Here is a 13803-nt window from a genome sequence, read left to right on the forward strand (position 1 = left end):
ATATTATTATCATCAACCAGTAAACCCACTTGTACTTTACACTAATTTTAATTTTATACTTATATCCACTTGGTACTTAATTTATCTGACCTGTATTATTGTGTATTAAATTTTTGCTTAGTACTTCTATTCCTGTGTGCACTGACGTGATAGTGAGCTGCTGTAACAAAAGAGTTTCCCCTCTGGGATCAATAAAGTATTTCTGATTCTGATTGCTGTTGAGTTTTGTTTTGTTTTTTGGCGCTGTGAGCTCCACAAATCAAGTGCCATATAGTTCCATTATATTCAAAAAATGCAGACAGACATCTCTACAGCTGATATCTCCAAAACTTAGCAACTCATACCAAAACAATCTATATGGATAAATAGCACTACAGGTAAGAGGAAAAATATGTATTTTTGATTTTGGGGTGAAAACATACCCAAGTGCCTCAGCACAAGGTTGATCGATTCCCTGGTGTAGATGTGCAGAATTGCATGAATAGCTGTGCTAAGAAAAATAATACGTTTAACAGGAAAAAGAAATGCTGACTGTATGTGCTATAAGCGCTGCATGGCATGGCACAGTCTGCTAAGCCTTCAATTACAGCTGTGCAGCAGCAGAGAGGTCAGACGTTGGGAGTGACGCAGAAGGAGCACAGAGGGATCTCATTACCTCAAATGCCTCCTGGGAGCTATGGATGACTGGAGAGGATGGAGCCTGAGGATTTAACTAATAGCATCCTTGTCTATTTACTTAGTTTCTTCATTAGCACTCTTACCATTTCAGTTCCTGTATTGCCTTTTCATACAACTGACATCCAACTTGTGTTGAACAGCCTCAGTTGAGCCTCTTTACTCCACCTCATAGTGGTCTTTACATTGGCTCTGCCTTCTCCAATGGCACACTGCTCTTCATGACTCTCAATGGAGGCCTTGTCTGTGGCAGCCTTACAGTATGGGGCACGACTAGAGTTACACATTTTGTAAAAGCCACCCCCTATGTTTTGCCACTGTGAGCCAAGGAATGTGCAGCAAAGCATCGCTGTTGGACAGCCACATAGTTAGGAATGTTGCAGGCAGCGGCACCCTTCCTGGGCTTTCTGCGACTGAGTGGGGAGAAGAGTTTTTGGGTTTTTGAGTTGGGTAAAGGCAAGGTTACTCTCACTTGATTTCTAAGAAACTGGCTTGAGATGACTGGAGTTTCACTACAGCCCCTCCCAAATATGAGTCACAGTCTCACTCTGTGCTGCATATAGAAAAACCCATACAGGTGTGAAGAACTCATGACCCCAACCAGAACTAAAAAGGATGATTGTATCTGTATGGAAATGGTTGGTTATTGTGCACTCCAAAAACAGCTAACAAATGGCTCATTTTCATATGTAGCTTGTGAAAAGAGAGATAACGCTCCTAAAAACAATACTGATTCAAACTATAGCTTGGACTGGGTAACAAATTTCCGTACATTTTAGGTACTTAATGTACAGACAAAGCACTTGATGCTTAGTCAGATTCTTAGTCCTGTATACTTCCTTTTTGATCAGATATTGACTTAAAGGATATGAGTGGTGACATTCCATAATTTTGTTATTGTTACCAAATCCCATGAAAATACCAAAACCAACAATGCGTTAGTCCGTCTCTCAGTCTTTATGACTTCCCCAGCCTGCGGCTCTTAGCCAAAGCCCGTTTATTCCTAATGAAGACATCAATATTAAGAAACAGGTCACAAACATATACTTTCATTTTCAAAAAAGGCTAAAAAATAAAACAACTGGGCATTGTTGGCAAATGTTACTCAAACAGCAGGAAACCTACACCAGGCTTTGGATGCAGACAATACCTGTTCATAGGATCAATTCATTGTTGGTTTCTGCCTTTTCATGGGATTTGTTGATAAGATAAATATAGAATATCACCAGACTCATCCTTTAATACAATTCATTTTATACTGTATTTAATTTAGTAAGAGTGTCCATGCACGTCCTTAAGCATAAAAATGTTTATACAACTGTGATAAAACTATTGCTGAACAAAACGCAACCACCACCAACAGAAACCATGCATGTTCATGAAATTCACTAACAGAGAAATCTAAGGACCAGATGGATTGTCAAGTGATCGCTGTCTACCTGCCTTTTACCAAAGACTTTACTTGAAACTGCATGAAGAATCATCTTGGGTATCCTGCACAGTCACCTTGGGAGACACTGGGATTTCCTAATTTCACTAAAACCACCAATATCATACCTTGTATTGAGACACACACACACACACATACTTTTTTGCATCACATAGCCTTTACCTGAAAGAGGAACACTGAGATTCTAGGTCAATATACTGTCAGCTGTTAGCAATCATTGACTGACTGACATCTGACAGTCAATTAATCTATAACAGATTGCACCATGTTTAAAGTTTCAGAATATTGTAAATGAGCAGCACAAAGACAAACACATTTTTCCAAAAGTTCTACAATTTTATCCCTCCCACTCTTTTTGCACTCTTAACCATTCTACTTTCCTCTCTCTGTTTCTCTTTACATTTCTCCAAATCTGAATGCATTTATACAGCTCTAACATCAAACAAGCTCATGCGCTCCAAGAGCTCTCGAGTGAAGGCCAACCCTGTGACATGCAGTCGACCGCACACCATCTCACTTCCTTGGCAACCGTGACTCATTTCCCCAACAACGCTGCAAGGACAGCTTCATAAAAAGGGAACCTGTAGCCACTGCACAATTAGTCACAGATGGATGCTGTTATGAAAGCAACCACAGATTTTAAGTTATGTCAGGATAAACAGTGATCTAGTTAGGATAGATAATGTAATGTAATTGTAATGAGCAGTAAGTGTCCCATAAAGGCTGTAAAAGTGAAATCTTTTTCTCAAATACTGACAAATGAGAAGGATGTAGCCTCAACACATAACACAAATCATTTCAGCCCAGAACCTTTTCTATAAATTCTTGTATCAACTAGAAGACAGGATAACATCACAGAATAGGCTAGCTAACCATAATTCATTAATGGAATAGCATCCTTTTGACTCTATGCGACATCTGAGCCTAAAGCTTTGGGTCGCTCTATTGGCCTGTGTGAACAGTCTCACAAAAGGATGCAGTGAGTGTGTGTGTGTGTGTCTCTGTGCGTGTATATAACAGAAACCAGATCTTTAAAAGACAGTGGTTGCCATAGTAAGGTTAAAAGGGTGCATCAGCAAAATGAGGAAGTGATTAATTTAGTTATAATTTTGTTAAATAAAATTATTCCCATTAAACAGACAAGTAAGATTCTACTTGTGAATGTCACTCACACCACCGTTATCTCCCTATAATCAGTGTGGGCAGGTCTACAGTTCAATGGTAATTCTACAAGAACAACAATAATGTCGAACTAATGTCTGGGGTTAATTACATGACATTGTTTGAGATCCTCTTCAAAGAAACAATTTAAGTAATCTCTACTATACGTCACACAGTGCCAAATCCTCATCAACCAGGATGATACTGTCCTAAATTCATGTATTTTTCTCCATATTATGGTTGCAGGATAACTGGTGCTACAGGTGAACCAGTGATTCTTCTATAAATCATATAAGGTGACACATTGAAATAACAGCTGTAGCCTTTTAAATTCAGCACACCTTATTTCTTCAAAGCTTCTTGATCCAAATACTGAAGGTCCTGATACAAAACTATGAAGTTGATCATACTCACACAACACAAAACAGCATCCAAGTGCAGACCTCTGCGTACCAATTAAATAATTACAAACATTATCCTTATTAAGTTCTACATGCGAAGCTGATTTTTTAGATTTACCACAAGACAAAGTACTAATAACAATGTCTTCAAAATTAACACACACCAAAAATCAATCAAAAATCCATCAAAATGGGAAATCACACAGTTACAAAGATTCTTCATGCCTGAGAGCTGTTTACCTGCTGTACTGCAAATTCCTCTTTTCATTTAGTGTCCTCAGTTACTAATGTCTTTCACAGGTAAGCTGTTTTTCAGTTCTAAACGGAGTTCTGCAAACTCGGCGTCTCAATGGCACTTCTCCAGATGGGGTGCTCTCATAAGCATTACATAATGTCCTTGAGCCACAGCAAGCACACAAAAACACTGAAATTGAAATGGGGAAGAAAAAAAAAAAAGAGTGAAAGCAAGACACCCACACATCTGCACCATCCACACTCAAACGAGCATTCACAGGAGGCGTGCATTGGCTCATACCGGCTGCAGGGTATTTCAACATTCGACACAGCATTCGATCTAGAAGTAAGCGCACAAGGTTATTTCCTATGTATCCATGTGGCTCAAAGCATTTCACGGCCAACACATTATCTCATCCCAGTGCATTAATGGCATATTATACAAGATTGAGTCTGGATGGATGGATATATTTTGGTTATAAATAAATGATTCACTTTGAGTGTGTGCTAACATTGAAAATCATTTCATCACCAAGCTGCTGAAGGCAGATTGTAATTAGTGTTTTCACAAAGGGTCTGTGGGCGGGGAAGGTGCCCAGGAAATGGAACAATTTAACAGACAATAGGGTGAAGAGGCATTTCTCTAATGGCACTCCAGAGCATCCCATCTCAGCGGCACTGATCCTCTCAAAACAGCAGAAGTAAAAGAGGGCATGGCCTTTTGTGGCCCCTGAAGAGCTTTCCTGAGCAAGATACATTAGCAGTCTTGAACAAGTGTGACTGAAAATTAGAGGTTAGGTGATGTCAATAGAATATAGGATGAAAATACAATACATATTTAATATCTCAACTATGTATACACTCAGAGTGCTATTGTGGTTAGAATTTGTCTACTGACAACACTGACAGTTCCTGTATTAATCCTGTTTATCATCCACACTACTATATTTTAAAACAGATATGAACAGCCATAAATATTCTCTACTACAACATGGTGTTCTGCGCAGCCACAGGTCAAACTCTACTGCAATTAAAAACAGGACTTTTGTCAGACCTGTGAAAAAGAAAATACACACAGCTGTTGCCCCAGTAACCTATTGGTGGTGAATTGGTGGGAACGAACCCTCCTAAGGGGTTTTAGTGAAACAATGAGATGAGAGAAGTTTTGACTATCATTTTTCTTTTTTTAACCTAGTGAACTGTGCATGTCTAATGCAGAGGAGCGGTTCTGGCATTTGTAATTACACTTTGACAATGCGCATAACTTAAAGACTGCAGAGGGAACAATAACTGCCGCCTTCACATATTTCGTTTTTACCAGTCCCAAGGTTTGGCAAAATAGTAGCTGACAGTAGATATTTAAAGATGTGTCTCACTCTTTATATTTTTTATGATTAACAGACCATCCATCCATCTTCTGTGCCTACTTATCCTGATCAGGGTTTTAGGTGTCTCTCAGAATGCATTGGACAAGAGGCAAGGTAAGCCTTGGACAAGTTGCCACTTTGTCGCAGAACACATACTGGAAACAGAGAAATACTGTACTGCAATTTGTCTGCACTCGAAGAAACCCCAGACACGGGGAGAAGATCCAAACTCCACACAGAAATGCCCTCAGCCAGCCAAGTCAGGTTCAAACCCAGGAAGCATGCCCGCCACTGAGTCACTGTACTGCCCATAGGCATATTCAGTGCCTTGGAAATTTTGTGTACACTTTCGCTAATTGGTGCTTTTCAATAATCTTATAACAGATTTGTTTAACAATGTTCCTTTGTCTATGTAATGTAGTTTACCAGGAAAATTACTAACCAGATGTTGGACCCTCCAGATACAGGTGTATATAAACTAAAAACACTTTTAGTTTCACACCTTCTTCTTTTCAGACAAGTCATCTCCTTTTAACGTATTATGTGAATTTGAAAAAACAATTGGCTACATCAGTGATGATTTGTGTGTTATGTTGGGACGGGAATACTCATGCTATCAACTGGTTTGTGTTCTACATTCGTTTTTAATTTAAATCAATTTGTACAGATTTGGTGACATGGCTCGTCAAAAAAGGGCAGATCATCAGACAGTCAGCATGTGTTTTCTAGTTTGCAGGGTTTTAGGATGGGACAGACTGTGGGGAATGTGTGATGCAAAGTATTTCCACAATCAGTTGTGATTTTAACAAGTTAAATTTGCTGATTTTAGCAGCATGAATTCGTGTGGATGCAAACTGACAAAGAGTCTTGTCGTTCAAAGTGTCAAGAGGTTAAAGTAAGTAAAATAAGCATTCGACATAAAGAAAAATAAAAACGTCTGTTCAGAGATTCCATTGGACAGTTAAAACAGTGAGACTGAGTCTCCCGCAGATTTGATGACGTCAATGACAGAAACCTCTGAACCTTGAGTGACTTTAGAGAACCCGGTCTTGGTGGCGTCCTGCTCGTATTCGTTATTTTTCTACAGTGGGGAAGCTTCCTACGATTTCACAGCACAATACGGGGGAAATCCTGGGAGTGAGAGATGGAGAGAGGCATCAACCAAGTAAAGGTCATGTCCACCCTTCACTCTAGCCTCACACTTAGACCATTGAGATGAGGTTAGGTTCACTTTAAATAGATCAAACACGCTTAAGCAGTGTAAAAACAATCCAGACATTTTGGTGGAAATGAATCACTGACTGATGATCTGGTGACCAATGTTTTTGCTCTGTTTTTATACCTGTATTTACATCCTTGCCATGTTAAACTCTGACATGACATGTGTTGTCAAAAGTGCATTAAGAATACAATGTGTCAGAAATAATTTTGAGGTGATGTTTGAAGCTAAAAGTGGACCACTGTGTCTTCTTAAAGAACTCAACAACGGAATCGCAACATCACTTTGTACAGGTAACATGTTTTTTTCTGTTCAGTTTGATGTCTCTCTTAATTTGCATGAAAAAAACAGCACAGGAAAGGAGAAAGAGAAAGAGCCTTTATAACATGCATGGCAAAGGCTGTGCTGAAGAAGGATTAGCGCTGATCTCAGGCTGGAAGCACTAGAGTCAGAGTTAATGAGTCCGATTAGTCCCCAGTGAGTGTTCAGGGATTAGCACACTGTCCACCAAGAGGAACACTTCTCATTTCAAGCCTGAGGAGGAGAGAGAGCAGAGAGCCTGCCTGAAAGTGGATCAGAGAAAGTGAGGATGAAAGATGAGAGACAAAGAGAGAGAAGATGGAGGAGATGGGAGAGAGAGAGAGGGAATGGGTGAAATCGTCAGCTTTATGAGTGGCTAGAAGCATTTGGAAAACATCACGGGATCTAATGACAACAGAAAATGCCTATTATGTGAGCAGTCCTGCCTCTGTGTGTGAGTGTGTTTAGAGAAGACAGAGCTAGATGGCATTTCTCTACTGAGACAGAGATGGGAAGGAAGTATTCAGCAGTAAAGAGAGGTACAGTGGGTTTTTCATAACACACAAAGATAAATCACACATGTATGTAAAGTGATTCTTAAGAAATAGGAGGTGGGTGGGGTTTACTGCATAATTACTGCACAAATCAGATATTGTCTGATACTTTTCTGTGATGGTATACTTCATTATGAATAACTCTCACTGGGGAAAAACTACTCTTCAAACCTTTAAAACAGAAAAGAGAAGATAGTTAGCTGCAGAGCAAGAAAGATACAGAAAGCAGTACAAGAGAATGTGTACGTTTCTCTGCCTGAGAGATGGTGTCTGACAACCCTAGTTCTAAAGAAAACCTACAAGAAGTCACATTCACATTTCCTGTAGAGGTCCCCCATATTTCCTGTCAAGGTTGCTGCCATTGTCACGCACAGAGCAAGACTGAGACATGCATATGTACTGAACGTGTGATAGCAGATTTGTGTATGTGTGTGTTTAGGTAAGCCAAACCAAGTCAGCAGCATTCTCTTTAGCACCAGTGATGATGTATAAAAACAACAAATTTGACCACTAATGGGTTTGTTTTGTATATATGTAACAAGTGTAGTTGTAACAAAACTCGAAGAGAAAAGCACCGGCTAGTCAGGAACCATGGCCAAAGCCTGGTCAGATAAACAGTGCACCAAACGATGCAAACTAATGATAAAGATGCCTAAATTGATGCGCACTAGTCCACAAAGTCCTAAAATGGTCTGATTCATTTTGTCCCAGGGACTCCAAATGCATCACTATTTTTACTATGGATGGGACCTAACAGTGCAGGCAGTTAATATGTAATCTGAAAATTAAAGATTCTCTAAAAATAAATGCTCAGTTTTTGGACAACCCTTACTGAAGTAAGGAAGTAACCACTGCTTTATGCTGCCTAAATGTTCAGCTGAGGCTGCATGACAGAGGAAAAAGAAAAAAGAAACACAAAACAAAACAACTCTACCACCAGTTATTAGGAGACTCGTCACAAAACAACGATGAGGATAGTAGACTCTGGCGTCACTCTGAACAGTACAGATCTGTTCCAGGGTTTTTTGTTTGTGTGTGTGTGTGTGTGTGTGTGTGTGTGTGTGTGTGTGTGTGTGTGTGTGTGTGTGTGTGTGTGTGTGTGTGTGTGTATGTGCCTATGCTACACAACCCTCAACAGACAGTCCCTGTCCAGATCCATCAAACTGTAAAATTATTCTAATAACATGCACAATCACAACAAACCTCCCATCATGTCCGAATGAGATACATCACAGCATGACAATGGATAATTGCACACCAATGGCAAATGCCAATGTATGTGTCACAATTCATATTACAGCTTTTCTATGAAAGGGCCTAGGCATCGCAGCAGTGCACTGATCCGCTGATCCATGACCAATAATTTAACCCCTGCCTACTGTAGAGCCGCTCTGTAGTCTTATTACCTATTATACTCAAACAAATGAGCTCCATACCTCCAAATCGATGCCTTGTTTGATCTCTCACTTGATTTTTTTAACCCTACACATTTCTTTTTTTGCTCAGAGACATTTGTGACAAACCCGTTTTGTTATACTCACTATTTAAAGTACATTTGACTTTAATACGCTGACTAGATAATGAAAGTGGTGAAGCTCTGTCCTCATCACAGAAAACCAGCTACTGGTAACCCCATAAACTACCTCCATTTACTAGGGCAGGATTAGTGATCCAAATGACACACACCCCACACACACGCCATGCCTGTCATCATTATGCAGATGGTGACATTATGTATAATCCATATGGACAGAAACATGAGGCCAAATGTATTTATGTGCACTGTATTATAGTGGCAGGAATACAATTATCATCTAATCTAGGGTTGCACAATTAATTGAATTATCATCGAAATCGCAATATGGCCAAGTGCAATATCCAAATCGCAGAAGCTGCAATTTTTTGATAAAGGTAAAATGTGTGACAAAACAGCATTATAATGAAGTGCTGCAGAGATGCCCTGGCAACAAATCTTGTTCTTCAGGTGTAAGAAAACATGTTATTTTTGTACAGACCCTAACAAATGTCCCATCATCATGATTTTAATAGTTTTTTCAGTGAAAATTAAAATTGTGATGCAAAAATTATCATTCCCACTAATCGTGAATCATATCGCAATCGTAATATCTGTCAAAAAAAATTTTTTTTAATCATATCGTGCAGCCCTAATCTAATCCCAGGGTTTACACATTTTTCATTCTTCTATTCTCAAAACATTAAACAGTTTACAGTGCAAACAACAGTAGCTGTTCAGCATGAGCAAACAGCTTTAATCAGCAGAACTGCATTTTCTAGTGAAGAAAAAGTGCCATATGATGTTTTCACAAGACATTTGTACAGCTACACAATCTCTTGTTGCCACTAAGAGAAACCTCAGGACTTCCTTTCATCCCATGTTTAAACTACATGATGGTGTAGGGAAAAGTCCACTTTAAGGAAAAGTTACAGCCAAGGAATTGCATAAAAGAATCATGGCTGATGTTTAAATGAGAAATACACACATTGACATGCGATAATGGTAAATGGCTAAAATGGCTACGTTTATATAGCACTTTTATCTAAAGTGCTTTACAAGGTTTTGGCCGCTCATTCACGCACACACTCACACAGCGATGGCAGCGAGCTACCACACAGAGAGTGCTGGCCAACCATCAGGGGTTCAGTGTCTTGCCCAAGGACACCTTTTATATGTGGACAGGAGGAGGTGGGGATCGAACTTCCAACCCTGTGATCAGTGCTCAGATCAGACAACCAGCTCTACCTCCTTAGCCACAGCCGCCCCCTAATATCTACATATAATCCCCCAGATTATAATGTAATACATTAGAGCTGCAATGTTTAGTCAGCTAATCAATTAATTGATCGACAGGAAATTAATCTGCAACTGTTTTGATAAATCAATTTCAGTAACTTTTCAAGCAAAATGCCAAAATATTCTCTGGTTTAAGCTTCTCAAATGTGAGGGCTTGCTGCTTTTCTTTGTCATGTATGACAGTAAATTAAATATCTCTAGGTTTTGGACTGTTGATCGGACAAAACAAGCTAATTAAAGACATCACTGTGGACTTAACATTTTATAGACTAAACGACTAATCGATAATGAAAACAAAAAATTTGTCGCAGCTCTATAAACACATTACAGCTAAAAGTGGCAGCTGTTGAAGCTAATATATTGTGTTGTGGTATCGTAACGTGTATGTAAGCATCTTAATTTATGTATTCTCCTAATCAGAATAAAAGCAATAGCTGGCAATAGGTGGATTATTTGTTTGCATAGTCAATGTATGGTTGGTCAGTAAAATCCAGCCAACTGTTGGTTGAATTTCTACATTCACACTGGTAAAATCAACTGGCCTGCAACACTACATGCATACATGTTGGACACTCCTGGGTTAATAAAAACATTAGCCCACGTGAGGTTGACACTGACCTCAAGTGTTATCCATTTAGAAAAGAGGTAGGCTCTCAGCGCCGCAACAACAGAGTAAGCCCTTATTATATTTAACTCCAAGCTAACCATAAGACTATGGCTCTCAACAGCCGCTGGGATGTACTGACATAAATAACAAACAGTAAATCAACCAATTCAGGACTATTTCTTTAATAGAAAGTAGTTCTAATGAAAACTGTTGACAGTGAGGTCCGTGTTGACAGTTGCAAGGGGATTAAGTGAGATTTGGGTGGATTTAAGTTTAGTGATCTTTTACTTTGAATTCATTTTACTTATTTGAATTTTATTTGATAGGGATGATGCAATTTAACATAGTTCCAATACAGAGCATGAAACTGATGTGCTGCACAGAGTTCATAGTTATTGCTAATTTTCAACTCTTGTCCCTAGCTGGGCTTTTACATGTGTGTCAGTATCATAAGACCACAATACACTACATATATGGAAATACAATAAAATACACACCATAGGCCTTAATTGGTAATTTAGAGTAAAATAAGCTAAAAATGGGTACAGCTCTGGTAAAAGATTTTATATCTGGAATTAATTTGATTTGTGTTCCAGAGGTGACAGCCCTTTATGGAGAAAGCTGATTGTCCAATAAGATGTGGCATTTTACAGTTGCCATTCATGCTCCTAGTTACTCTGTTCCTGTCTTGTCTTTGGATATGTCAGGAAATGGGCTCTGGAGCTAGACTGTTGATACATTTGAAAACTACTTTGAGAAAACAAAAATGAGTAAAGCTCTCAAAGCTAAGTAGATTGTGTCTTTTTAGTATGTGACAGTGATGCCACCGGACAGGCTTTTGTCCATTATTTTCAGTGCCTGATTGCATAAGGATGTGAGGTGTCTGATTGTAGATAGTGATGCTTGAGCCCATACTGTCATAGAATATGAAAAATGAGAGAAAATCATAGAGTGCATAAATAACTGGGCTGCCTGAGTGGGTAGGTAGCGCCTGTTTAATCTGAAACAATTGAGGCTGGTCTTTACCGTTTTTGAAATCTTCTTTACATGTTTATCGAATTTGAGTTGTGGGTCTAAGAATATTCCTAAGAATTTGAAATCGTTGACCTCCTCTCTCTCTTCATTCCATATCTTGCTTTTAAAATGTTCAAGTGAGCGCCATTTCCTAATGGAGAAACACATAGAAACTATTTTTTTCCAAATTCAATACAAGATGATTATGTTGCAACCACTGATGGACGTCATCCAAGTATGCAGTTGTGATCTCCGCTGCCTTGCAGTTCATTAAAAAGCAACTGACTTTGCTTTCCCATGCCATCCCATGAAATAGCTCCACATTGGAAGCAACGGCTCGGTGGTTATTAATTGTCAATTATTAAAAATTGGAGATTACTGCATTCTTATGAATGACACATTTTGTAAACTATGGTCATAGGGTAGACTTTAAAAACTCCACTTGTTTAACATTAAAGCCAACTCTGAAGCAAGGACTGAAGAAAAGACCAGTAATGTGCCAGCTGCAGTTTATAGTCTACGGCATTTATATTGTTCAAAACCTCTTTGTTTGATGTGGCAGTTTTTATAAAGAGACTAAACTCACTAGTGACTCTGAAATGAGAGGGTACAGGCACTCAGGGCAGAGGCGCTAGTCCTGTTAAGCCCATGAGCATAATGTTCTAGGAAGAGATATGATGAGATAAACTCTTTCAAGCCAGCATCTTAGCAGTAGCACTTTCGCATACTTGTAAAACAAAACAAAAAAAAAAACAACACACATTTCCTGCTGTGAAAATATTTTGGGGTCAGGCTTAGTTGGAAGAACACCACCGAGTCACCGACAAAAGACAACACAAGATGACTGTTGGACTTGTTTTGATTTCCCTGCAATGTCAGTGTGTAAAGAAAGAAATGATCAGACAAACCGGTGAGTTAAGACAGAGTCATTAGAGTGAGGGATGACCCTGTCTTAACTCACCCGTTTGTCAGTATGTAGGCCTACATTATGAATTCATCACAAATGTATGTCTCCTTATTAAAATATAGGTTATCCCTGATTGAGCAGAATATATCTGAAACTATGCTGGTGTGTCCTGCTGTATACAGTCATGATGAGTTTCTTACCCAGTGCTTCAGTCTATCTATCCAAATATGCTGAGAATTTTTAATTCTGATCATTTCTTTGACAGGGTCATTAGAGTGAGGGATGGCCCTGTCTAACTCACCGGAGTGTCAGTTATTTCAAATAACACATTTCCTGACTGATTTCAGCTCATATCGGATACCTGCCTGCGATGTTCGCTGACTGGTCATAAATTGAACCATCTATTTAGCTAGAATAGCAACGAATACATCCTCATCAAATTTACGGTGAGATAGCACACACTCAACTTTGAAGCTCTAAGTTAAATACCGGCAGCTCAATGCAAGTGAGCCAAAGTAGCCTCGTTGGCTAGCTCAAGTTACCCGAATTGCACCAAACTCAAGACTGTGGATGACAAGAGCATTCAGGTGAAAACGCGGCATTAAAACCAAGGGGAAATAGTCGAACATTTTATCTCCAAACTCCGGCAAATGTGCACCTTTGGTACAACCTTCGAGCCAAATCTCAACCTCTTGATAGGGGTGAAAACTTTTGGGCTAAGAAATGCGTCTTTTAGGCTAACTGTCTTTGTTTTGGCAAAGCAACAATTAACCTTTCCTTGAGCCGTGTGGCAACTGCCAAAAGGTTTCTAGGTTGTTAAGTTTCACCAGGAGCCATTCGTTTATATTTAAATAAGTTTCAGTGTCTTACCTGAGAGATTTCAGTAACGTCTCGTAGATCAATCTACATAGATGACCTATAGATGCAGGCTGGGAGCGCGTGCTGCGGTCCCCGTGCTCCTCTCTAACCGTCCGTCCGCGCGCTGCTCCAAGCGAGGACGCTCCTCCTCCATCTCTGTCAAACGCACACTCACTCACTCACGCGCCTAACACGCTCTCACGCACGTTTCTTTAACGCTACTTTCCACGTGAAATTACGCCGC

General features: G+C 39.4%; 1 protein-coding gene across 3 annotated transcripts in view; it reads right to left on the minus strand.

The window, feature by feature from the left end:
- The window catches only part of adcy7 (adenylate cyclase 7), a 55310-nt gene extending 41532 nt beyond the window's left edge, over nt 1-13778 (minus strand). For 2 of the 3 annotated variants that reach the window (XM_044170917.1, XM_044170743.1), the window contains exon 1: nt 13572-13778. The gene's annotated coding sequence lies outside the window, so the exon portion shown is untranslated. Of the gene's footprint in view, nt 1-3927; nt 4109-13571 lie in introns of those variants that run through there. The other variant, XM_044170828.1, reaches the window with a different exon arrangement.
- Between the last annotated feature and the right edge of the window lie 25 nt (nt 13779-13803).

Source organism: Siniperca chuatsi, linkage group LG1 (genome assembly GCF_020085105.1).
Source record: "Siniperca chuatsi isolate FFG_IHB_CAS linkage group LG1, ASM2008510v1, whole genome shotgun sequence".
Taxonomy (NCBI): domain Eukaryota; kingdom Metazoa; phylum Chordata; class Actinopteri; order Centrarchiformes; family Sinipercidae; genus Siniperca; species Siniperca chuatsi.